Source organism: Hemitrygon akajei, chromosome 29, assembly GCF_048418815.1.
Source record: "Hemitrygon akajei chromosome 29, sHemAka1.3, whole genome shotgun sequence".
NCBI lineage: Eukaryota > Metazoa > Chordata > Chondrichthyes > Myliobatiformes > Dasyatidae > Hemitrygon > Hemitrygon akajei.
In genome coordinates this window covers 43,238,382-43,263,265 of record NC_133152.1, presented here as the reverse complement: position 1 = coordinate 43,263,265, position 24,884 = coordinate 43,238,382, and the positions used below count along the sequence as shown (strand labels likewise).

At 46.3% G+C, this 24,884-nt stretch overlaps 1 long non-coding RNA gene across 1 annotated transcript in view; it reads right to left on the bottom strand.

Annotated features, from left to right (window-relative positions):
- LOC140718462 (uncharacterized) overlaps positions 1 to 24,884 on the bottom strand; it is an 80,697-nt gene that overhangs the window by 4,474 nt on the left and 51,339 nt on the right. Inside the window, exon 3 of the long non-coding RNA XR_012096695.1 lies at positions 5,310 to 5,407. This is a non-coding gene — a long non-coding RNA (uncharacterized lncRNA). The remainder of the gene's footprint in view (positions 1 to 5,309; positions 5,408 to 24,884) is intronic.

Sequence of the window (24,884 nt, the reverse complement as noted above, 5' to 3'; positions counted from 1 at the left end):
AATTAAAAAAACACAATAAATATAAATACACAAGATAGCTTCTGTACACAGATTGATTTTATGTCCACAAGGTCACGCTAGGCACAGGAGTGTCTGTACATCAGGTGACTGACAGGAAATGATAAAGTCATGGTGGTTGGGAATGTGGAGGGGTGGAATTTGTGGTGGTGTGTTGATGTGACACACGACAAAAACATTCAACAGTTATAATAAAGAATTACATGTAAAGCATATTAGTTAGAGGTTAAGGTACAGATATGGAAGAAAATGTGCATGAATACACAAATACCAGCATGTGGTAACAATGTAAAAGCATTATAAAAAAGTTCAGAAGAAGGGTCTTGGCCTGAAATGTCGACTGTTTATTCTTTTCCATAGATGCTGCCTGACCTGCTGAGTTCCTCCAGCATTTTGTGTGAGTTACTTTATAAAAAGTTGCTTAAAGTGTTTAACACACACATGGAAAATGCTGGCAGAATTCAGCATGTCAGCCAGCATCTGCACTGAGACCCTTCCTTGCCCCTGGCTTCAGAGACCTTTCCTCACCTTTCTTCAGGACTGGAAAGGACGGAGGCAGAAGCCAGAATAAAGTTGGGGGGGGGGGGGGGGGGGAGAGCACAAGCTGGCAGGTGATAGGTGAGAGCAGGTGAAGGGAAGGTAGGTGGATTGGAGAGGGGGGGGAAGAAGTGGTGATAGGTGGATAGGTGGAAAAAGTAAAGGGCTGAAGAAGAAGGAATCTGTTAGGAGGGCAGTGGCCAATGGGAGAAAGGGAAGGAGGGAGGTGCAGAGAAGAAAATAGGTGAGAGGGAAACCAGGATGGGGAATGGAAAAAGAAAGAAGGAGGGAGAGGGCAGAGATTACCAGAAGCTGGAGAATGGTCTTGGCCTGAAACTTCAACTGGTTATCCACCTCCATGGATGCTGCCTGACCTGCTGAGTTCCTCCAGCATTTTGCATGTGTTGCTCTGGATTTCCAGCAGCTATGGGGTTCTTGGGTTTAAAGTGTGGACAGCGCAGTGACAGGGGTAACAGAGCGGGTTGGGGGCTAACTGGAATGGTTGATCAGATTAACCACCTCGTGCTTTTGCACTATTTAATTTTATAAATTTCTTACGATAATTTGTAGTATTTTTGTCTTACACTGTAATGCTGCCACAAAACAACAAATTTCACAACCTATCCCAATGATCATACCACATATCAAAATATAGTTTATTCATAATATATTTACAAGAATAAACCGTGCAATGTCTTTCATTCTGACAATCATTATTAATGCATAACGTAATGTTCTATCACATTCCTTAAAACCAACAGCACTGTTGCTACTCAAGATAGTAAATCTGATTTGGATTTTCTCAGTTTGGCAAGAGGCAAAGAGCAAAAACCCTTTTCCCGTGTGTGGTCCCTTTGGGAAGGGAGAGGGTCTCCCCTCCATCGGCTGCACGGAGAGGTGGAAGGGAGGGACGAGAGGAAGACGGCTCTGCAAGGAAGGTGTGCACAGGGCCGAGTGCAAAGGTCACAGTCTCAACCAGGTTCCCTCGGGCACTCATTAACTGGCACACCAATGTACAATCTGCTTTATCAGCGACCTGGACTATCGACAGCAGCCTGTGAACAGCGCAGATTGAAAATACAGTCACCTTTGAGAATCAAATAAGTGGATAAGCAGGCACTGTCTTGTTGATCCTGCAGGGACTGCCTTCATTCCGAACTGAATTCAAAGGCAAATATAATAAGCATGAAGACTGGTTCAACAAGTGCTGAAGTGTACCAGGCAGGCTGACGAAAATGCCAATCATTCCTGTATGGGACGCTTTCCCGATTCCTTCAGCCCAAAATCGGCCTCACAGACTCATGACAAAACACCTTTGGAATTCAGTTCGACGGGCCACGGGCACACCCGGGGAACATTAAAACCTGTACTGTTACTGAGCGGGCACACCTTCCTACTCTAACACTTTCTGCACACATCGTACGTCTAGCTACAGGTAACAAAACCTTATACACCGGAAGAGCTGGAGGACTGCATGACAGTCAAACAAAGTGAAGATGGGAGCATTCAGCAATGGGTGAGCTGATCTAGCAGCAGGGAGGTATAAAATACCCACAATTCCTCTTCCATGTCACCTGACTCACCCTTGCTATCATCCCAACCCAAGAGTCTAACAATGGAAAGTCAGCGCAGATCTCAAATACAAACACAAAATCAACTTAATTTTTTTGAAGAAGCTGAAAGAATACCACAGAAACGTTGTGGAAGTAGATTTTCAAAAGGACACCAATAGGGCGTCCTCCAGTAGGTCAAGGAACGATACTAGAAAATGTAGAGTCGGCTGTCGTAGACTTACACAGTAGTGAATCAGGCCCTTCAGCCCATCCGGTCCATTCTAACCAACATGCCCTATGCAAGCTAGTTCCAGGCTGCATCTACGGAAGGGAATAAATAGCCAACATTTCAGCCCAAATCCCCTCCTCAGGATTGGACAGGAAGGGAGAAGAAGCCGGCATAAGAAGGTGGGGGAGGTGAGAAGTACAAGCTGGTAGGTGACAGGTGAGACCACGTGAGGAGGAAGTTTGGTGGGTGGGGGAGGGACAACGAAGCAAGAAGCTGGGAGGGGATAGGTGGAAGAGGTTAAGGGCTGAAGAAGGAGGAATCTGATAGGAGAAGATGTGGGAAAAGGGAAGCAGGTGGGGCCCAGAGGGAAGGTGGTGGGCAGATGAGGAGAAGAGAGAGAAGAGAACTAGAATAGAGAATGAAAAGCAGAGAAATGGGAGAGGGGAGAAATTACCTGAAGTTAGAGTAACTGATGCTTAGGTTTGCAGATTACCCAGACAGAATACAAGATGCTGCTAATCACTATACTACCTTGCCACCCACAGAATACTGACAAACCATTACCCGACAGGAAAACAGTTCTGGGTTCAGGTGTTCTGTATGTGTGCCATCTCTAATCTGAGCTGAACCAAACTCAACGTGATGATTGATTTGAACAGCCCACATACTGTAGGTGAAACAATAGACGCTCATTTCTCAAGCTTAGTCCTGGCTGCTGAAACATAAAATGAAAGCAATTCACTTCACCCGTGTCCCAAATTTAAATCAACAGAATTACAGAATAATGCTATTTGTATTAATAAAGTGCTTTTAATATGCTAAGTTATCCCAAGTGCTTCAGGGAATCCTTTTGACGCCAAACCTCGTTAGAAGCTATGAAGCTGAAAGACCCAACAAGCACAGTTTAAGCAAGAGCAACATGCAGAAAATGCTGGAGGAACTCAGTGGGTCAGGCAGCATCTATGGAAATGGATGAACAGACAATATTTCAGGCCGAGACCTTTCATTCAAAGGTGGGGGGAGGAATGGTGGCGAGCTGGAAGGTGACAGCTGAGGCAGGTGGGTGGGAAAAGGCCAAGGGCAGGAGAACAGAAAATACCTGATAGGAGAAGAGAGTGTACCATAGAAGAGGAAGGAGGAGGGGGCCCAGAGGGAAGTAATAGGCGAGTGAGAAGTAAAAGGTCAGATTGGGGAATAGAGGAAGGGGTAGAGGGAATTCGTTTACTGGAAGGAGAAATCAATGTTCATGCCATCAGGTTGGAGGCTGCCCAGACAGAATATAAGGTGTTGCTCCTCCACCCCGAGGGTGGCCTCACCTTGGCACAAGAGGAGGCAATGGGCCAACACGGAACGGGAATCGGTATTAGAATGTTTAGCCAGTCCAAGTTTCAAGCCAAGATCCTTCATCAGGACTTAGGCTGGAGTAACTTTTTCAAATTTATCAAATCAGGTAGAGGTGTCAAATTAATTCAGATTCAGATGTTGGGGTTATGCCGAGACAGGAATTAGTGTAGTTGCTCTTGGCATCTTTCCACCAGGTTTAGGAACAATTTTTACACTTCAAGCATCAGGCTCCCAAATTGGCAATGGTAACGACACTCACCTGAACACTGAACTGATTCCACAACCAACGGACTCAATTTCAAGAATCTTTTACAACTCACATTCGCAATAATTTTATTTGTACAATTTGTCTTCTTTTGCACATTGGTTGTTTTTCGGTCTTTGTTTATGTACAGTTTAAGAAGATGATAAGAGGGACAGCCAGAGACTTTTTCCCAGGGTGGAAATGGCTAATACGAGGGGGCATAATTTTAAGGTGACTGGTGGGGGGGGGGGGGGAGAAGTACGGGGGGGTGACTTCAGAGGCAAGTACTTTACACACAGAGTGGTGGCTGTGTGAAACGCCTTGCTTTGGGTGGTGGTAGAGGTCGATAAACGTGGAGCATTTAAGAAACTCGGCACATGATGATAGAAAAATGAAGGGAGGGAAGGGTTAGATTGATTGTAGAGTAGGTTAGCAGATCAGCACAACATTTCAGGCCTGTACTGAGCTGTAAAGTTCTATGTCCTATAGTTTTTCATAAGTTCTCTTATATTTCCGATAAATACCTGTAAGAAAATGTCTTCAGGGAGTATATGGTGACATACATGTACTTTGATGATACATTTATTTTGACTTCTGTCTCAATTGTTGTAGACACCGCTCATGACCCCAGAAGCTGCAGTGTAATAGCCAAGGCACCAGGACAGAGATGAAGAGAAGCAGAATTTACTCTGATTGAGTTGCCCCTCTCACCCTGTCTGGGATCACCACTCCCATGCTGTCTGCCTCCCCTCCATCAGTGAGTTATCCTTCTCAGCTGCATTCGCCAGGGAAACCAATAACAAACCCAGTCAGCAACCCATGGAGACTATCCTCAGACTATTAATCTGCCGAGTCTCGGGGACCTGTACCCAGACCACCCATCTCCATACCCCTCCCATCCATGTACCTATCCAAATTTCTCTTAGATGTTGAAATCGAACCTACATCCACCACTTCCACTGGCAGCTCGTTCCACACACTCACCATCCTCTGAATGAAGAAATCCCTCCTCAGGATCCCCTTAAACATTTCACATTTCACCCATAACCCATGACCTCTGGTTCTTGTCCCGCCCAACTTCAGTGGACCGCTCATAATTTTGTATACCTCAATTAAATCTCCCCTCATTCACCACACTTGCATCACCCTCTGAGGGAAGAAGCTTGCCCTCAGATTCGCCTTTCACCCTAAACCCATAACCTCTAGTTCTCATCTCACCCAAATGCAGTGGAAAAATCCTGCTAGCATGGACTATAGATGGACTAAATGGCCTGTACTGTGAATCAGTACCCTACGACTCTGTAACATACAAACAGGCCCTTTGGCCCACCATACCATGCTAACCCACCCATACTACTCTCAATTATCAGCACTTGGTTCTTACCTGCTATACCTTGATGATTCAAGGGCACATCTTCTTTCGGACACCTGCAGGGAGATGCTTCTGGGTTTCTCTTGCGGTTCAGCCTGAAGCATGTAGACCTGTAGAACAATAACACACTTCTTTTAATATATAACAAAAGACTGTCAAAAAGTCAGACTTTCTGAAGAAAGGAACACTTTGCTAAAGCAGGGCATCTGATAAAACCCTGAGGCACGTTCAGCCTCAGCTGGAGTTGAAGTTTAACAGCTTCATAGACTTTTGATTCCAACTGCAAGGTATTTTCTGTGAACGGGCGACTTTATCAACAAATTCAAGGCCTGCTTTTAAACTGGAGATACCAAAGACTGCAGGCTGTTAGCATCGGGGGGGGGGGGCAACAAACAATTTTTGGGTTGAGCAACTTCCACCGGGACCTACTGCCCATAATTGACACCAACAACAAGTTGGAGGAACTCCATACTATGGCAGTGCAGTTCGGGGCATCCAAGTTTGGAGTTAAATTCCATCATCCTCTGTAAGAAAGTTATTGTATAATCTCTCCTTGTGCAGGTGGGTTTCCTCTCAAAGTCTGAAGACATATGAGTTTGTAGGTCAAATGGTCATTGTCAATTGTCCTTTGATTAGGCTCGGATTAAATTGGGGAATTGCTGGGCGGCGCAGTTTGAAGGACCCACTTCGCAAGGGAGGAAGGAATGATGAATAGATAGAACACAAAACTCAATGGGCCAGTCTGCATCTATGGAGGGAAACAGTTAACAAAGTCTTGAAGCAAGGTTTTCACATGAAAACCTTAACAATGATTCTCAACCCCGCTGAGCTCCTGCAGCAGGTTGTTAGCGGGGAAACTCCTGGTTCGAAGTCCGAAGAAACGAGCAGCAAGTCATTGGGTTTCAAGGCATCTTCTGTGCCATGTAAAAGATGGGTTCAACAAAAGCTGACAGGAGTGAGGTTCGATCAAACAGCTGAATAAAAAGCCATGATCACACCTGGTCCATAAACTTTAATATTAACCCTCCCCGTTGAGTGAAGGAGGACAGTTGACCTCTACTGTGATGGCCTCCGTTGGTCAGAGAAAATTGTGTCCTCGCTGTCGGTGTGAACCACAAGCCAGTATGGAAGTGAGGGCAGTACGATCTGGAGAGCAAGCTGTTGTCCACGTAGATCCCTCTTCCCACACAGCCGATATTTCCAAAGGAAAGGCGGAGACCGATACGGTTCGGCACCAGTGGTGTTGCAGGAGTTGCCAGTCAGGACTGTCTAAGGGACTCCAGCTTCACATTTTTCCTCAGGGTTTATTCCCGTAGCCTTCCCCATGAGTGGGTGTAGCCTCAAGGCAGTGGAGGTTTGAGATAAGAGTTTTCCTTCTCTTAAATGTGCTGCCAACCACGGCTGACAAGCCCCATCTGCCCAAGTGGCTGATTTTAAGGTGCCAGTAACCCACCTTTGCCCCTTCTCCTGTCAGTAGAAATGGTTCTACCAGGTTTAGTAGCTAAACCACACATGAAGGCCAGGAGCTGGACTTAGTTGTTAGGGTCACACTGGTCTTGGTAAGGTCAGGGGGAAAAGTGACCAGTTTGGTTATGAAATTCTGGTAATGTGTAATTTTTTCTTGAGCAACACACAAAGTGCTGGAGATACTCAGCGGAACAGGCAGCATCTATGGAAGAGAATAAACAGTCAATATTTTGGGTCAAGATCCTTCAACAGGATAGAAGCCAGAATAAGAAGGTGGCAGAGGGGAAGAAGCTAGCAGGTGACAGGTGGAAGTTAGGTGAGTGGAGGAGGTGGGATGAAGTAAGAAGCTGAAAGGTGATAGGCTGAAGAGGCAGGAGGAACTTGATAGGAGGCGACAGTGGAATATAGGAGAAAGGGAAGGAGGAGGGACACCAAAGGGAGGTGATGGGCAGGTGAGAAGTGAAGGGGAAAGTACTATATTATTTTCAGTGATAGAAATTGTTCCTCCATCTCCAATGGGTAATGATGTTTTCTGCTGTAGAAATCCAGGTAACTGCAATCTTTTCCCATTTTGCTGTTTTACATTAACAATTCTCTGAAGACAAAGCTACTTAAACAATCCTCTTTTTTATTTACTAGTAAGATGCTCTTTACCTCCATGTTAGTTTATTTTCTGTCTTAGCCAACAATACTTTTGGTCTTTATGCTGCTGAAAAGCTTCCCAAATCTCTGGCTGATCACTAACCTTCGCTATGTTGTGTGTCTTCTGTTCAGTTTTGTTTCTCCAAGCACAACTTCCTCAGTACATCTGACCCGCTAGGCCTGAAATAAGATGCGCTTCTCGTAAGTGCCTTGGATTGTAATTCCTTCCTGTATCACGGATTCCTCCTTGCAAAGCAGGATCAATGGTTTCTTTTGGGTGAAGAGTCCGATTAGTGGAACACAGGGCCACAAATTAGCTATTGAGCATTGAGGCCTTGTTGCAGAGATTGGATGTTCTAACTTGATTCGTGAGGCAGTACTGCATTGTTGGAGGTCCCTGCTAAAGCCCACCTTCCTCACTAGTGTGCATCTTTGAGATTTACAAAGTATCTCTGAAGATATGTCTCTGAAGACAATCTGAAGCTGATCTCCTTTTCCCTAAAGCAGGGGTACCAAACCTGGGGCTCACAGACACCCTTGCTTAATGGTATTGGTCGATGGCATAAAAAAGGTTGGGAACCCCTGATCTTTAAGAAATTAATGATTAGTTTTATTTGTCAATTGTTACATTGAAACAGATAGTGAAATGCGGTGTTTTATGTCAATGACCAACGCAGTCCAAGGATATGCTATGGAACACATGTGCCGCCATGTTCCAGCGCCAACAAAGCATGCCCACAACCCACTACCCTAACCAATATGTCTTAGAAGTGTGCAAGAAAACCGCAGCACTTGGAGAAAACCGATGTGGGCGTGGGGAGAACATACAAACTCCTTACAGACAGAGGTGGGAATTGAACACGGGTTACTGGTGCTGTAAATGGTTACGCTACCCACTAGGCTACCGAGCTGCCCTTTAAGCTGCTGTACGGCCCTATACTCTGTACAGCATTGCCAACTCTGATCTCTTGCTATCATAAATATATTTATTTTATGTTTTACTTAGAGATACAGTGCCAAACAGGCCCTTCCGGCCCTTTGAGCCAAGCCGTCCAACAACCCACCGATTCAACCCTAGCCTAATCACAGGACAATTTATAATGATCAATTAATGTACTAACTGCCATGTCTTTGGACTGTGGGAGGAAACCCACAGGAAGCAACGTACAAACTTGCTTACAGAGGACACCGAAATTGAACTCCAAACTCCCTGAGCTGTAATAGTGCTGCGCTAACCGCTACAGTACGGTGGCATCCCTACATTTAAGCTAGCAAAATCGTTTCATACTCAGGTTTCACACTCCCAAAGTGAATCCAAATTTCCCATGAGCCATGACCACTCTTTCATTTTTCAGCCATCATTGATTAATCCGGTTTCAGGGTTCTAGAACTAAAATAAGTCTGGTTCCAACTGGTTCAACAAATTGCCCTCAGAACTCATACTGACTATACTCTATGAGTTTGTTCTTGTGGCCAGCTTTGATAATCTGATTTATCCAATCTAAATGATAATTAAATCACCAATAATTATTGCACTTCTTTTTATACAAGCTCCAATTATTCAAGATTCAAGATTGTTTAATGCCATTTCCAGTACCCAAGTGTAAAAGAGAGCAAAATAATTGTTATTCCGGATCCGAAGCAGCACAGAAAGATAAAGAACACAATAATTTAAAAGACACAATAACTATAAATACATAAGTTATATGCATTATATGTCCATAAAATTGTGCTAGGCACAGGAGTGTGTTCATAAGGTGACTCTGACAGGAAATGATAAACACAAGAGATTCTGCAGATGCTGGAATTCAAAGCAACACACACAAAATGCTGGAGGAACTCAGCAGGTCAGGCTGCGTCTATGGAGAGGAATAAACAGTCGACGTTTCTGGCTAAGACCCTTCCTCAGGACTCAAGAGGAAAGGGGAAGACACCAGAATAAAAGGTGGGGGGAGGGGAAGGAGGCTAGCTGGAAGGTGCTAGGTGAAGCCAGGTGGGTGGGAAAGGTCATGAGCTGGAGAAGAAGGAATCTGATAGGAGAGGAGAGGAGAGTGGACAATAGGAGAAAGGAAAGGAGGAGGGGACTCAGGTGGTGAGAGGCCAGAGTGGGGAATAGAAGATGAGGGGAGTGTGAGTGGGAGGAAATTTTTTTTAAACCAGAAAGAGAAATCCATATTCGTGCCATTAGGTTGGAGGCTACCTAGACAGAATGCAAGGTGTTGTTCCTCCACCCTGAGGAGGACATGGACTAGAATGAGGATTGCAAGTAAAAGTGGTCGTTGGGGGTGTGAAGGAGGAGGTTAGTGATCAGCCTTACTGTTCTAGGAAAGTAGGTGTCTTTGAGTCTGGTGATCCTGACGTGGATGCGATGTAGTCTCCTTCCTGTTGGGAGTGGGACCGACAGTCCATGAGCCAAGTGGGTGGGATCCTGCATGATTTTGTGGGCCTTTTTCTGGCACCTTTCTGTACATTTGTCCTTGTTGGCAGGTAGGTTAGTGCTGGTGATACGATGGGCAGTTTTGACCACCCTTTTCCTTGATTAGAATTCTGTGTTGAAGCAAAGCTTGTGTTCGGAGGCCTCTACACCCCTGTGTGCCCAGAAATCAAGATTCAGAATTTAATCTTGGACAAGATGAAAACTAGACTTCATTGTACTGCATGTTTAAAGGTCAATGTATAACTTATGGGATTGTACCAATCTGGAAAACACAAGAGATTCTGCAGATGCTGGAAATCGAGAGTGACACACAAAATACTGGAGGAACTCAGCACGTCAGGCAGCATCTATGGAAAGGATGTTTCGGGCTGAGACATCTTCATAAGCCAATCCTGATGAAGGGCATCCGTCTGGTACGTTTTTTATTCTCCTCCTTGTATGCTGCCTGACTTGCTGAATTGCTCCAGCATTTTGTGTGAGTTAGACCATAAGACAGAGAAGAACCAGGCCATTCGGCTCTTTGAGTTTGCCTTGGCATTTCATCATGGCTGAGTTATTAACACCCTCAACTCCATCTCCTGCCTTCTCCCCGTAACCTTTTAATCAAGAACCTGTCAACCTCTGCTTTAAATATACCCAATGACTTGAACTTCACAGCCCTGTGTGGCAATGAATTCCACAGATTATCCACCCTCTGGCTTAAGAAATTCTTCATCTGTCCTGAAGAGATGACCTTTTATTCTGAGGCTGTGCCCTCTGGTTCTAGACTCCCCCACTATTGGAAAAATCTTCTCCCCATCCACTCTGTCTAGGGTTTTCAATATTCAACAGGTGTCAAGGATATCATCCCTCGTTCTTCTAAACTCCAGCAAGTACAGGCTCAGAGCAATCAAACACCCCTCATAAGTTAACCCTTTCATTCTTGTGAATCTCCTCTGGACCCTCTCCAATGCCAGCACATAAACTGCTGACAATATTCCAAGTGCAGTCTGACCAAGGCCTTATAAAGCCTCAGCATTACATCCTTGCTTTTATATTCACAAAAGATTCTGCAGATGCTGGAAATCCAGAACAACACTCACAAAATACTGGAGGAACTCAGCAGGTCGAGGATTAAAGAAGAAATGCTTCAGCCTGAGACACTCTGATGAAGGACTCTATCTTAACTTCTCGTCCTCTCAGAAAGTGTTAATAGACAATAGACAATAGGTGCAGGAGTAGGCCATTCGGCCTTTCTAGCCAGCACCACCATTCACTGTGATCATGGCTGATCATACACAATCAGTACCCCGTTCCTGCCCTCTCCCCATATCCCTTGACCCCGCTATCTATAAGAGCTCTATCTAACTCTCTCTTGAATGCATCCAGAGACTTGGCCTCCACTGCCTTCTGGGGCAGAGCATTCCACATATCCACCACTCTCTGGGTGAAAAAGTTTTTCCGCATCTCTGTTCTAAATGGCCTACCCCTTATTCTTAAACTGTGGCCTCTAGTTCTGGACTCACCCATCAGCGGGAACATGCTTCCTGCCTCCAGTGTGTCCAATCCCTTAATAAACTTATATGTTTCAATCAGATCCCCTCTCATCCTTCTAAATTCCAGTGTATACAAGCCCAGTCGCTCCAATCTTTCAACATATGACAGTCCTGCCATTCCGGGAATTAACCTTGTGAACCTACGCTGCACTCCCTCAATAGCAAGAATGTCCTTCCTCAAATTTGGAGACCAAAACTGCACACAATACTCCAGGTGGGGTCTCACCAGGGCCCTGTACAGCTGCAGAAGGACCTCTTTACTCCTATACTCAATTCCTCTTGTTATAAAGGCCAGCATGCCATTAGCTTTCTTCACTGCCTGCTGTACCTGCATGCTTGCTTTCATTGACTGATGTACAAGAACACCTAGATCTCGTTGTACTTCCCCTTTTCCTAACTTGACTCCATTTAGATAGTAATATGCCTTCCTGTTCTTGCCACCAAAGTGGATAACCTCACATTTATTCACATTAAACTGCATCTGCCATACATTTGCCCACTCACCCAACCTGTCCAAGTCACCATAAGATGCATTTGTTACACTTCAGTGGTTAAGAAGATGTGAAAGTGTTAGTACACGCCTGTTTCATGATTACAGCCTAAATTGTCTCCACACCAGGCCCTGACAGGCTGTACAGAAACACTTGAATCACAGAACTCCGAAAGCATGAAAGGAAACTTGCACCTTTCAAGTGGGATCCAATTGCGTAATAAGAATCAAGTTTAGTATCACCGGTATTTGTTGTGAAATTTGTTGTTTTGCCGCAGCAGTGCGTTGCAATACATAATAATAAAAACAGAAAATTACAGTCAGTATGCAAATATTAAAGTTAAATAAGTAGTGCAAAAAGAGAGGGAACAAAGTAGTGAGGTAGTGTTCGTGGGTTCGTTGTCCATTCAGAAATCTGATGGCAGAGGGGAAGAGGCAGTTCCTGAATCGTTGAGTGTGTGTCTTCAGGCTCCTGTACCTCCTCCCTGATGGTAGCAATGAGAAGAGGGCATGTCCTGGGTGATGGGGCAATCAGGCAATTGGCATTCCCCCCCTCACTCGGCAGCAGCCAATTATTCTCTCTGTTGCCGATCGAGTTCCCACATCAAAGTCCTGATTGCCTCTATTCCCACCTCGATTAGGTGCACACGAGGCATCGTTATAGTGGTCAGGGTGGAAATGGCTCGTACAAGGAGGTACAATTTTAAGGTGACTGGAGGAAAATATAGGGAGGGATGTCAAAAGTAGTTTTATTTTAGAGTTGAGTGGTGGTGTGTGGAACGTGCTGCTGGGGGTGGTGGTAGAGGCAGACACACGAGGGAGATTCAAGAAACTCCTAGGCACATGGATGATATAAAACTGGAGGCCTATGTGGAGGGAAGGGTTGGGCTGATCTTGGAGTAGGTTGTAAGATCAGCACAACATCGCGGGCCGAAGGGCCTGTACTATGCTGCAGCATTCACATGCAGAGTGTAGATACCAGGCTGCAGATGCCGGAATCTGGAGCAACAGACACTGGGCAGGAACTCCTCAGGTCAGGCAACATCTGTGGAGGGTCCAGTCCAGATGAAGGGTACTGACCTGCAATGTCAACTGTTTGCTTCCCTGCATAGATGCTGCCTGATCTGCTGAGTTCTGCTGGCTTGTTGTGTGTCGATTATAGGGGGCTAACTCCAAACATAAGCCCCCTCTGTCATATCCTCTCTTTGACGCTGACTTTTCCCTAAAATTTGAGATATTTTCCTAGTCCCTGAAACGTCATGAGAGTCAGAGGACTACAGAACAGAAACAGGCCCTTCAGCCCCTCTATTCCATGCTGAACTGTTATTCTACTTAGTCCCATCGACCTACACCTGGACCATAGCCCTCCATACCCCTTCCATCTATGTACTTATCCAAACTTCTCTGAAATATTGCAATCAAACCCACATCTACCACTTCCACTGCCAGCTCGTTCCAGTCCAGTAGAGGGGAAAAGTTTCCCTGTGTCTGTCTTGCCCACTGCTGTCAAATCTGAAACTTGTCTCCGTGTCTCCAGTCTGAATGAGGAACGGAAATATCTCCTCCCTGGAACTGCCCCGGTAAGTTGTCACCGCATCCACCCGGGAGTGCTCATGACCCCCTGAAATGTGGTGGCCAAATTTTCAAAGTAAATTTAATTGTCAAAGTATGTATGTATCACCACTGACAACTCTGAGGTTCATTTTCTTGTGGGCATTCACAGAAAAATAAAGAAATGGAATTGAATCAATGGAAAAAAAACTATTGATAAACTAAGACTGACAAGTAGCCAATGTATAAAAGAAGACAAAGTGTGCAAATAAATGTAAATAAATAATAAGGAGGTTCGTCCAAGTTAAATTTAGTTCCAGCAATATATAATTCAGGTCACTAAATATCACACACAACACGCTGGAGGAACTCAGCAAGTGAGGCAGCATCTATGGAAATGAATAAACAGTCGATGTTTTGGGCCGAGGCCTTCAACAGGACTGGAAAGAACACAACTAAACCTTCACATGTGGTGGAATTGCTTCTACTGACAGGAGAAGGGGCAAAGGCGGGTTGCTGGCACTTTAAATCCAGTCACTTCGGGCAGATGGGGCTCGTCAGTCATGGGGAAGCCAGAATAAAGTGAATGGGGGGGGGGGTGGGGGTTGAAAGATAAAGATGGGGGATGATAGGTGGAAGATGTAAGGAACTGAAGATGGAATCTGACAGGACAGAAGAGCGGACCGTGGAAGAAAGGGAAGGAGGTGATGACAGGTGAGGAGAAGTGTTGGGATGAGAGGGGGACCCAGTTCTGATTAGAAGTCTCAGTCTGAAATATCGACTGTTTATTCCACTCCATAGACATCAAGCTGCTGGTGCGCATCCTGCTGAGCTCCTCCAGCATTTTGTGTGCGTTGCTCAACATTTCTAGCATCTGCAGAATCTCGTGTTAATAAATATCACAGTTCAAGTAACAAGGTCAGTTCGTTAAATCAGACTGGTCAAAGGAAGTCCCAGGAGCTAACATCACATTCTCCATGAATTAACCACACACACTGGCTCATTAGAAAGGGTCAATTGATGTCCTTGATACTGTGCTGCTAGTTCCCTTCTCCCTGTGCTGAACGAGGATGTTTCCTGAAATTAATCAAGCATTTAGTAAATCCTTTCCAGCATTTATCAGGATGCTGCCTGGACGAGAGAGCATGGCTTATGAGGGCAGAATGAGTGAGCGACAGCTTTTCTTTTTGGAGTGAAGAAGGATGACAGGTGACTCAATAGAGGTGTACAAGATGACAAGAGGCATAGATTGAGTGGAAAGCCAGAGACCTTTTGCCCCGAAGGAGGAAATGGTTAATATTCTTCTTCTTATTATTAAACCTATCACCCCTACTGGGGCCTAGGCCTCCAACAGCAGCTCGCGAAAGTTCTCTGTCCTGGGCTAAGGTTTCAATTTGTCCCCTGGTGTAGCCCTTCTTCTTTGTGTAACCTTCTCCTCCGGGGATGAGGTCTTTGGAGCTTCTGTTGGCGTTTCTGTAGCTCTGGAATTTTACAGGTTGGGGTTGCTAGCCCCATGCCCAACCCTCCTCCTTTCGTAACTGGGCTTGGGACTATCCATAGCAGACTTAGATGGCTGATATGAGAAGATTAATTTTTAAGATAATTGGAGGACAGTATATGCAGGATGTCCGAGGAAAGCTTTTTAAAAAAAATACATACGGAGAGTAGTGGATACATGAAAAGCCCTGCCAGGGGTGGTGGTAGATGTAGACTCATTAGGGGCATTTAAGAGACTGTTAGATAGGCGCATGAATGATAGGAAAATGAAGGGTTATGTAGGAGGGAAAGGATATGATGACCTTAGAGCAGGTTAAAAGGTCGGCAGAACATCGGGTGGGCCAAAGGGCCTGTAATATATATGTTGTATGTTCTATCTGCATGAAATGTTAAAACTGCTGTGGGACACACCCACCCCGGCACAGGGGAATCAGATCAGTCTACAGGCTGACAAGCAAGCTTGTCAGGTCAAAGGTCAGCTTCCAGCATCACTGGAGAGTTGGTGAGCAGTTCAGGAAGGTGTTGTTTTGTGGAGTAGGTTCTGAACAGCAGCTCTGATCGGCTCTGGAAGGTCCCCTTAAGTCACAAAGCACCAGGCACCATACCCAATGGGCTGTTGACGCGTAATGTCTTCCGCTGTTCTGAGTAGCAAAGGGGCTGAACATCAAGAGGCTACGATCCCCAGTTGTCGATCACATTTTATTTTAGTATTAAAAAACCTGACTAGCTTAGCAGACAAAAGAATATTCAGTTCTGTTGCAAAGCAACACAGACAAAATGCTGGAGGAAATTTTACAGAAAGGAATAAACGGTCAACAGTTTGGGCCGAGGCCCTTCACCGGAGTCCTGATGAAGGATCTCGGCCCGATACGTCAACTGTTTATTCTCCTCCATAGAAGCTGCCTGACCTGCTGAGTTCCTCCAGCACTGGATTTCCAGCACTTGCAGACTCTCTTGTATTTATCAACTCTGCTGTAACTGCATGCAGAGAAATTTACTCTACCTTGGGCCGCTTGGAGATGTGAAGTCCGAAGATGGTCACGTTCACTTACTTCCTCCTTGTCTGACACTTGGAAAAGCCAACTGTAAGTCCATTATCCGTCTGGGTGACCACACGCCTGCTGTCAGTCCCACACCAGTGTTAGGGTTAATTCGAGACTGCCACTACAGGTCAGGAGTGGCTCACGTGATATTAGGAGACAGGAGTATAAGGGAGGGAGGAAGCGAAACTGGGGATTCCGCTACACCGAAACTGCTAGTGTCACGCGATTCAATAAACAAAAGAAACAGGTAACTCGTGGGTGAATGGCATCGGGCCAATAAGGGGGACACAAGTGCCCGATATTACCTAATATGTACAACAAAGTTCGGCCTTACCAAATATGTGTAGCGAGGGGTTGGAATGGGGAAAAGGGGTATAAATAAGAGCAGAATGTAAGGGGAAGGCAGAACGCGTCTTCTCCAGCGACGCCGTGTACTCGCTGTGCCAGTTACGCTTCTGCATTAAAGCCAAGTTTTGTAATATTCCGGTATTGGTTGTCTCTCTTCCTAAACGAACACAGGGCAGAATTTAAAGCCCAACATTTGGTGACCCCGACGTGGGGAGGGAAGAGACAACACAGGCTGGCGGGTCCGACAGCAGACAACTTGCGGCCGCACCTCGACTAAGGTCAGGAAGTGCCTGTTGTATCGAAGACTTCCACTAGATAGTTAAATTACCGAGTTAGATCTTGTCTGCTGACGGACCCTCACCAACCCCAAATTACCCTGGGAAAGATTATTCCCGGTGCAGAATCGTGACTGGTAAGTACTCATTTCTTCTTATCTGTTTTTAGAAGGATCCTCCGCCGGTGCAAAGTCTTCTGAGTGAGGGTACCCGCCGCCCACGAAGGGCATAAAAGTCTCAGGAGTGAGGAGGAGAAAAGTTACGCGGTACACCGTAGTGCACGGAGATACTGACGGCGCCTACCTTAGACTGGTTGTTAAGAGGAGAAATCTCCCACGCGAAGGTCAGGTTTTAAAAGGCGACTGTCCCACATTTGATCCTCTCCGTGTACTAGGGAGCCATGGAGCACTTCAACTTCAAGTTACCAAAACTCAGACATTTGCGTGTTGAGTAACAGAGTATATGAGAGTTTTTAGAAATATGGTAAAATTGATAACTGTGCGAGTTCAATAATCTAACAGTGAGCAGCTGCAGGGGTCGGACACCATCAAGGTAGGAGTGGAAGTGTTCCTCCGAGGCCCGGGGAAGCTCACCTGGAACGAAAAACGGTGGCATGGTCCATACCCTGTCACCGAGGTCTCCAACAGGGCAGAATTTAAAGCCCAACACCAGTCATCTGAGGACAGGTACAATCTGCAGTTCACGACAAAACACACCAAGTATTTCCCCCTCCTCTTCCATTCCCCACCCTGGCTCCCTGCTTACCTCTTCTCGTCCTCACCTGCCTATCACCTCCTGGTGACCCTCCCTCCCTTTCTCCCATGGTCCGCTCTCCTCTCCTATCAGATTCCTTCTTTACCAGCCCTTTAACAATTCCACCTATCACCACACAGCTTCTTAATACATCCTCCCTCTCACTCACCCGGCTCCACCTATCGGCTTGTACTCCCTTCCCTCCCCCCACTTTTTCTGGCTCCTTCCCCCTTTCTTTCCAGTCCTGACGAAGGGTCTCGGCCCAAAACATCGACTGTTCATTCCCCTCCATAGATGCTGCCTGACCTGCTGAGTTCCTCCAGAGTTTTGTGCGTGTTTCTTCTGCCTCTCATTTTCACTTCACGGTGAATCCATGACCATTTCACCCTGGTGTCTCCTGTCAGTCCGATCATCCAAAGCCATGTGCTGGTCTGGCTCAACCAATGGAGTTTGAGAGAGCTTGAGATCAGGCAATAAACAAGACACGGGAAGGTTCCCCAGGTGTGGGTCTGCACTCGGGAGGGTGGCGGGGAAGGACTTCTGCAAGGCTACTGCCTTAGTGAGGTTTGACCGACTCTCCGGCAGCTGGTCTCCCAGAGCGAGAGTGCCTGCACATCACACCCACAGTCTGTAATCCCATCTGTGCTGAATCATATGATAAGGCCCTCACCCCGCCCTCATTACATCGCACTCTCAGCTGAGAGCTAAAGTTCAGCTCGGCTCATGTGAAGGAAAGCTGAACCCAGCTGATAAGGGACTCCAGTCGCTCCGACTGGTAACAAACATTAAGACTCTGCTTTAAGTCACGTTCCAGCTCCTGGACTGTTAAATCTTTCCTATCCTTCACATGCCTAACTCACGGCAAACACTTTCTCCCCAATCAGACACTGGATTCTGAAGACCACAGTCTACGCCAGAAGTGCAGGGCTGTATAAACCTACTCAAGTGGCCAGTCTTTTAAGGGTCTTGACTTTTGCCCCAGTCCATTCTATTGGGTGGAGGGGCAAGGAAGTTTTCAGGAAGGGGGGGGGAGATTTGATTTTACATTCGCAATCACTTTCTTTAAAAAAAAAACAATTCCCTCACTGAGTCTAGATGAAGGGCCCCAGCCTGAAATATCATAGTCATAAAGCACAACAGTGCGGTCAGGGACGGTTCCAAGTCTGGCTGTGAAAGGAGGAAGGCTCGGGCACAAACAACCTGAAAGACCGGTCCTGGACATTGGACTCTGGCGAGCTGCCGTCAGCGGCCTATGCCCCAGTAGGGGTGATGACCTTAGGTAGAACGGAGGACTACAGCGTGGTAGCAGGCTCTTTGGCCCATCTACATCGTGCCTAGTCACATTGACCCATGTCTAAACTGCAGCCCTCCATACCCCTCCCATCCATGTACCAATCCAAATACCTCTTCAAGGTTGAAATCGAACCCGCTTCCTCCACTTTCACTGGCAGCTGGTTCCACAATCTCACGACCCTCTGAGTGAAGGAGTTGCCCCTCAGGTTCCCCTTAAACATTTCACCTTTCACTCCTAACCCACAAACTCTAGTTCTCGTCTCAGCCAACCTCAGAGGAGTCGGCCTCGCTGCATTTACCCTGTAAATGCCACTCATCATTTCGTACCCAAGGCCTCCGTCGGTCAGGGTCCACCATGGATGTTGTGTCCCAGCTGTCTAGGTACACAAGCCTGGGCAGAGCAAGCCGTTGCCCATGTAGCAAGCTCTCTATCTCCACACGTCTGATGAACCCAGTCTCTGATACAGTTTGGCACCAGCAGCATCACAGTAGTAACCAGTCAGTGTTGAACTCAATGTAGGACTGCCTTCGGGACTCCAGCTCCAGATTTCGACCCCAGGGTTTACTCCTGAAGCCTTCCCCATGAGTGGGTATAGCCACAAGGCAGTGAAAGTTTGAGATCAGAATTGTCCTTCTCCTAGATGAGCTGCCAACCATAGCTGATGAGCCCCATCTGCCTGAAAGAACTGGTTTTAAAGTGCCAATAACCTGACTTTGGCCCTTCTCCTGTCAGTAGAAACTGCTCCACTGGGCTTAGTAGCTAAGCCACACTTGACTTGGTTGTCAGAGGCTATGTGAGGCACACCAATTGGGATCATTCAATAGGTAGTTGGGAGCTTATCCCCATTATCTCCAGCAGTAATCACCTTAAGGAACCAATAATTTTGTATACTTCTATCAAATCTCCTTTCATTCTCCTATGCTCCAGGCAATAAAGTCCTAACTTATTCGACCTATCCCTCAGATCCTCAGGTCTTGGCAGCGTCCGTGTAAAATTTCTCTGCACTCCTTCAATCTTATTGACATCCTTCCTCTTGGTAGGCGACCAGAAATGCTCAGAGTGCTCCAAATTTGGCCTAGCAACGTCTTGTCCAATTTCAACATAACTATTCTTTCCCCCCACCCCCACAGATGCTGTCTGAGTTGCTGAGCTCCGCCACCATTTTGTGTGTGTTCTCTGATGAGGCGTCCACTTTCAAAAATTTAAACATAGAAAGACAGGTCAAGGACTTTGGTGTGAGAGTCAACAAATGAAATTTAAATACAGTGTGTGCTAATTAACCCTTGTCACCTCCCCTCCCCCAGAACAACTGGAAGCAGTTATCAATGGATTGTACAAAGCATCATTGGACTGATGGAACCAGATTACAATACAGCTTAGCAGCGCCAGCCTATGGGCACGAGATGTGGGGCAGCACAGTAGCACAGTGGGCAACGTAACGCTTTACAGCACCAGTGACCTCAATCGCGGTTCAACTCCCGCCACTGTCTGTAAAAGGGATTGTACGTTTTCCCCTTGACCGCGTGGGTTTCCTCCAGGCGCTCTGGTTTCCTCCCACATTCTAAAGCGTACAGGTTAGTAGTTCTGGGAGTGCTATGTTGGCCCTGAAAGCATAGAGACTCTTGCGGGCTGCCCCTGCGCATCCTAGACTCTGTTGATCATTGACGCAAATCACCATACTATATGTTTCCATGCACATGCGGCAGAGAAAATAAATCTTTATAAACTCTGCTAATTATATCCCTGACGGTTAAATGTAATGGATGTGACCTTGAATGGAAGGTTTATTCAATCACCTCGTGTTCAAAATGGTGTGTCTGAACTCTTCACACGCTACATTGCAGTATAGCGTGCCCACGTGAGATTTGCTGTGCCATCCTGGCTGTGAGGGTTTAGCATCCTGCCAGAGGTCAGAGGTCAGTGAGCGCACGCACCTCAGCGTTGCCGGGGGGAAAAGGACGCAAAAGGGTCAGCAGCCTATCAAGAAAGGGCTCAGGTTTCCGGATGAGCCAATGGGGGAGCAGCTTGAGGAGCAGGCTGAGATGTGTCACTCTATCTGCAGCGGATGACCTCAGTAAACAGGGCACCGCGGTCAGCCCGCCTTCAACAGCAGAAAAGGTCCCTTGTTCCTACTTTCTATATTTATCAGCATGACACAAGATATGGAACATTCTACCTAAAACAGAGAGAGAGGGAGAGGGACAGAGCACAGTACCAGGCTTTTAACGCAGCACTTGGATGTCCGGAGGTCAATTCACACTGGGCAAGGAGAAGTCCACTGAGTCAGATAGGGGACTGCCCATTCTAATGTAGTGACCGGGGGCTGCAGTTTTAGTCCCTGTAATTGGCACAGATGCAGAGCAAAGAGACAGAATGGAAGGAAAGAGGAAGAGAGAGAACTTACAGAAAAAAAACCTTATTTGTCACGCGTATTTCAAAACAAAGTGAAGTGCATTGTTTGCAATGTGGGGGCAGCCCGTTAAGTGTCACCATGCTTCCAGCATAGCATGCCTACAACTCATGAACCCTAACACACACGTCTTTGGCATTTGGGAGGAAACTGGATCACCTGGAGGAAACCACACAGTCATGGGAAACACGTACAAACCCCTCACAGGCAGTGGCGGGTATCAAACCCCAATTAGTTTTCGCTGGGACTGTAAAGCGACTGAACTAATCGCTATGGTATCGTGCCACCTTGGAAGGCTGGAAAGGAGAGTAAAAAATGTCTGCATTTATACAGCAGCTTTTACAGCCTTATTTAATTCACTTTATTTTAATTTTAGACGCATGCCTCCAACAGCACAGACAACTTAAGGTACTGAATACAAACCATTACCAATGCGGACGGGGGGGGGGGGGGTATGGAGCTGGCAGGGAAATTTGTGCAGGACCGACAAGACAGCTAGTGGCCTGCCCACAGTGAGCTGAATAGGGTCACACCACTGGGCAAGGTGGGGAGAGAAACAGGCCTAAAATCATGAGAAAACTTGAAAACAATGGCCAAAGAAATAACAAACGTGAGAAAATCTATAGATGCTGGAAATCCAAAGTAACATACACAAAATGCTGGAGGAATTCAGCAGGTCAGACAGCATCTGTGGAAAAGAGTGAACAGTCGACGTTTCAGGCCGAGATCCTTCCTCAGGACAAAGAAACCACTGGAGCGGCTCACTGTAGCATCCAAGAGGAATACAACTTCCACAGAAAATAATTATTGGATGGTTTGTTGATACCAACTTCACTGAAAGCGAGTCAGAAAAGAGAAAATATAACAAAGACCAGCTTTATATGTTACACATATATTGAAGCATTCAGTGAAATGCGTCATTTACCAATGACCAATGTAGTCCTGGAATGTGCCAGACGCAGCCTGTAGGTGTCACTATACTTAGGTGCCACAAGAGCGTCTGGAGTCACAAGTCTGGAGCATTTCAGCAGCTGAAGTCAACAGGAGACAAACTCTGTGGTTATAAACACTCAGGAATACACCTAACATTATAGACTCTGCGGTGGAAATTTGTGCTCAGTCACTGGTGCTACGTAGGCAGTAATGCCAGGGGTTGCTCCTTCCCTTAGAGTCATAGAACATAAACAGGCTCTTTGGCCTATCTAGTCCACACCAAACTATGTATCTACCTTTAGTAGATCCCATGGACCCACACTCAGACTACTGCTCTCCCCACCTCTTCCATTCGTGTACCTAACCAAATTTTCTCTTAATGTTGCAATCAAACCTGCATCCACCACTTACACTGGCAGCTCGTTCCACCCTCCGAGTGAAAAATATCCCCCCTCATGTTCCCCTTAAACATTTCACCTTTCACCCTTAACCTATGACCTCTAGTTCTAGTTTATCAACCTCAGTGGAAAAAGCCAGCTTGCAGTCACCCTGTCTATACCCCTCATAATTTTGTACACCTCTATCAAATCTCCCCTCGTTCTTCTACACTCCAGGGAATAAATCCAAAGCTATTCAACCTTTCCCTGTAACTCAGTTCCTCAAGTCCAAACAACATCCTTGTAAATGTTATCTGCCTCTTGGCTGCATTTTAACCCCACTCTATATATATATGCAGTCACCCAGTAAAGGAGTGAGGCAAGGAGGGATGATTATGCCCCAGCAAACTTGCTTCTCGGGCTGGAAACGCTAGCTATCCATGGGTCCTAGAAGTGGGCAGCAGAGGCCTGCCGATGTTCTGAGGGGGTACGTCCATGGCCGGTTACCGTGGCAAGGGAACATACGGTGCTCATGGGTACCATGGAGGCGTGCCAAGATCACAGAGGATAATTGGCATCTTTGGTGGAGGTAGGAACATGTTAACTTAATTTAGTTCATTTTAGTAATTGCGTTAGCCACTATTATTGTCGATGTGTGTGTTGTGGTATTGTAGAAGGTTCCCTTGTTTGTTATGTATCATGTCATATGATGTGGGCGATTATGAACTTTACATGACCATGATTGCCCTTGACAAATTTTTCTGCAGAATTGATTTTCCATTGCCTTCTTCTGGACAGCGTCGTTACAAGACGGGTGACCCCAGCCACTATCAATACTCTTCGGAGATTGTCTGCCAGGCGTCAGTGGTCACATTACCAGGATTTGTGATACGCACCAGCTGCTCATACGACTATCCACCACCTGATCCCATGGCTTCACGTGACCCTGACTGGGGATTGAGCAGGTGTTATACCTTGCCCAAGGGTGACCTGCAGGCCAGCGGAGGGAAGGAGCACCTTAAACTGCAGAAGGTAATTTCTAATGAAGATATCTTTTGTAAAACAGAAATTGGCAGTAATGTAGTGACTGCGTGCCGGGCCATGCACCACACTGCTGAACTCAGCGGAACTGCATTCAGAAACTGAATGCACTGCGGATTCCCCGCAAGCACCAAGCAACCGAGCAAAGGTCAAATTCCAGCTCAGTCCACAAGAGGGGATAAGAAACGGGCAATTCCAAACTCAGTCAGCTCTTAATAGCAAAGAATGTTCATCCACCAGGGTACGGACTTGGATATCAAATAAACAAATCAATTGAAAGAGATCTTAATATAAAATTTGCCAACTCAAAATGCAAATCCCTCGAAACAAATTAAATACAATTAGATTAAGAAGCCGGTAATGGTTACTTAGTCCGTATTTTTTTCCAACAGGTACAAATTAATTAAATAACAGATATGATACAGGAAAAAGTCAAAGCAGACCAGGAATTTGCTTACCTATACTGATACTTAAAAAGTTATTGTAAAACATAGGCAGCATCTATGGAAATGAGTGAACAGGCAACGTCTCATGCCAAGACTCTTCAACAGGACTCTGAAGGTGAGAGGTGCCATGAAAATAAGGGCCCTCAGCCCCTGAAGTCTTAGCTATCAAATATTGATTCGACCCTGGCCAATTTTATTCTTCCCCCACATTCCCATTAACTCCTTCTTGGATTCTGCCCCTCAGGGGGGCGGGTCATTTCCCACCACCCTCTCCCCAGGGTTGGCAATCAAGAACTAGAGGGCATAGTTTGAAGGTGAAAGGGGAGAGATTTAGTAGAAACTTTTCAGACAGAGGGTGGTCCGTGTATAGAACGGGCTGCCAGAGGAACTGGCTGAGCCAGGTATATCAACAACATTTAAAAAGGGACTTTCACAGGAACATGGATAGGAAAGGTTGAGAGGAAACTGGGCCAAACAGAGGGAAATGGGACTGGCTTAGACAGACATCTTGGCTAGCATGAATTCACTGTGGAGGCCAAGTCATTGGGTATATTTAAAAAGCGGAGGTTGCTAGGTAATTGATCAGTCATGGTCTCTAATGTTACAGGGAGAAGGCAAGAGATTGGGGTTGAGGGATAGTAAATCAGATATAACAGAATGGCAGAGCAGATTTGATGGGCCGAGTGGCCTAATTCCACACCATTAAGACCGAATGCTTACCTGGGGGAAGGTCACTGGATAAAGGGCAAGCCAGCCCCCATGTGAACAGGGCAGGAAGGCAAGCAGATGGAAAGCTTGGTCGACATGGATTAGTGGGGCCGAAGGTCCTGCTTATGCGCAGTGCAGCTCTGTGACTGAGAGCAGGCTGCTCGATGAACGTAGAGATCAGCAGGCTGGTGAAGGGACATAAAGAGCATCAACTGCTGAGGATCACTGAAGGCAGACGGCCAGCAGGCTCTTGGGGGGGGGGGGGGGGGAGGTCATTCTAATGAGAGGTGAGAGGTTGTGGGTGAGGTGGGGGCCAGGTTGTGTGGTAACGAGCTACAGA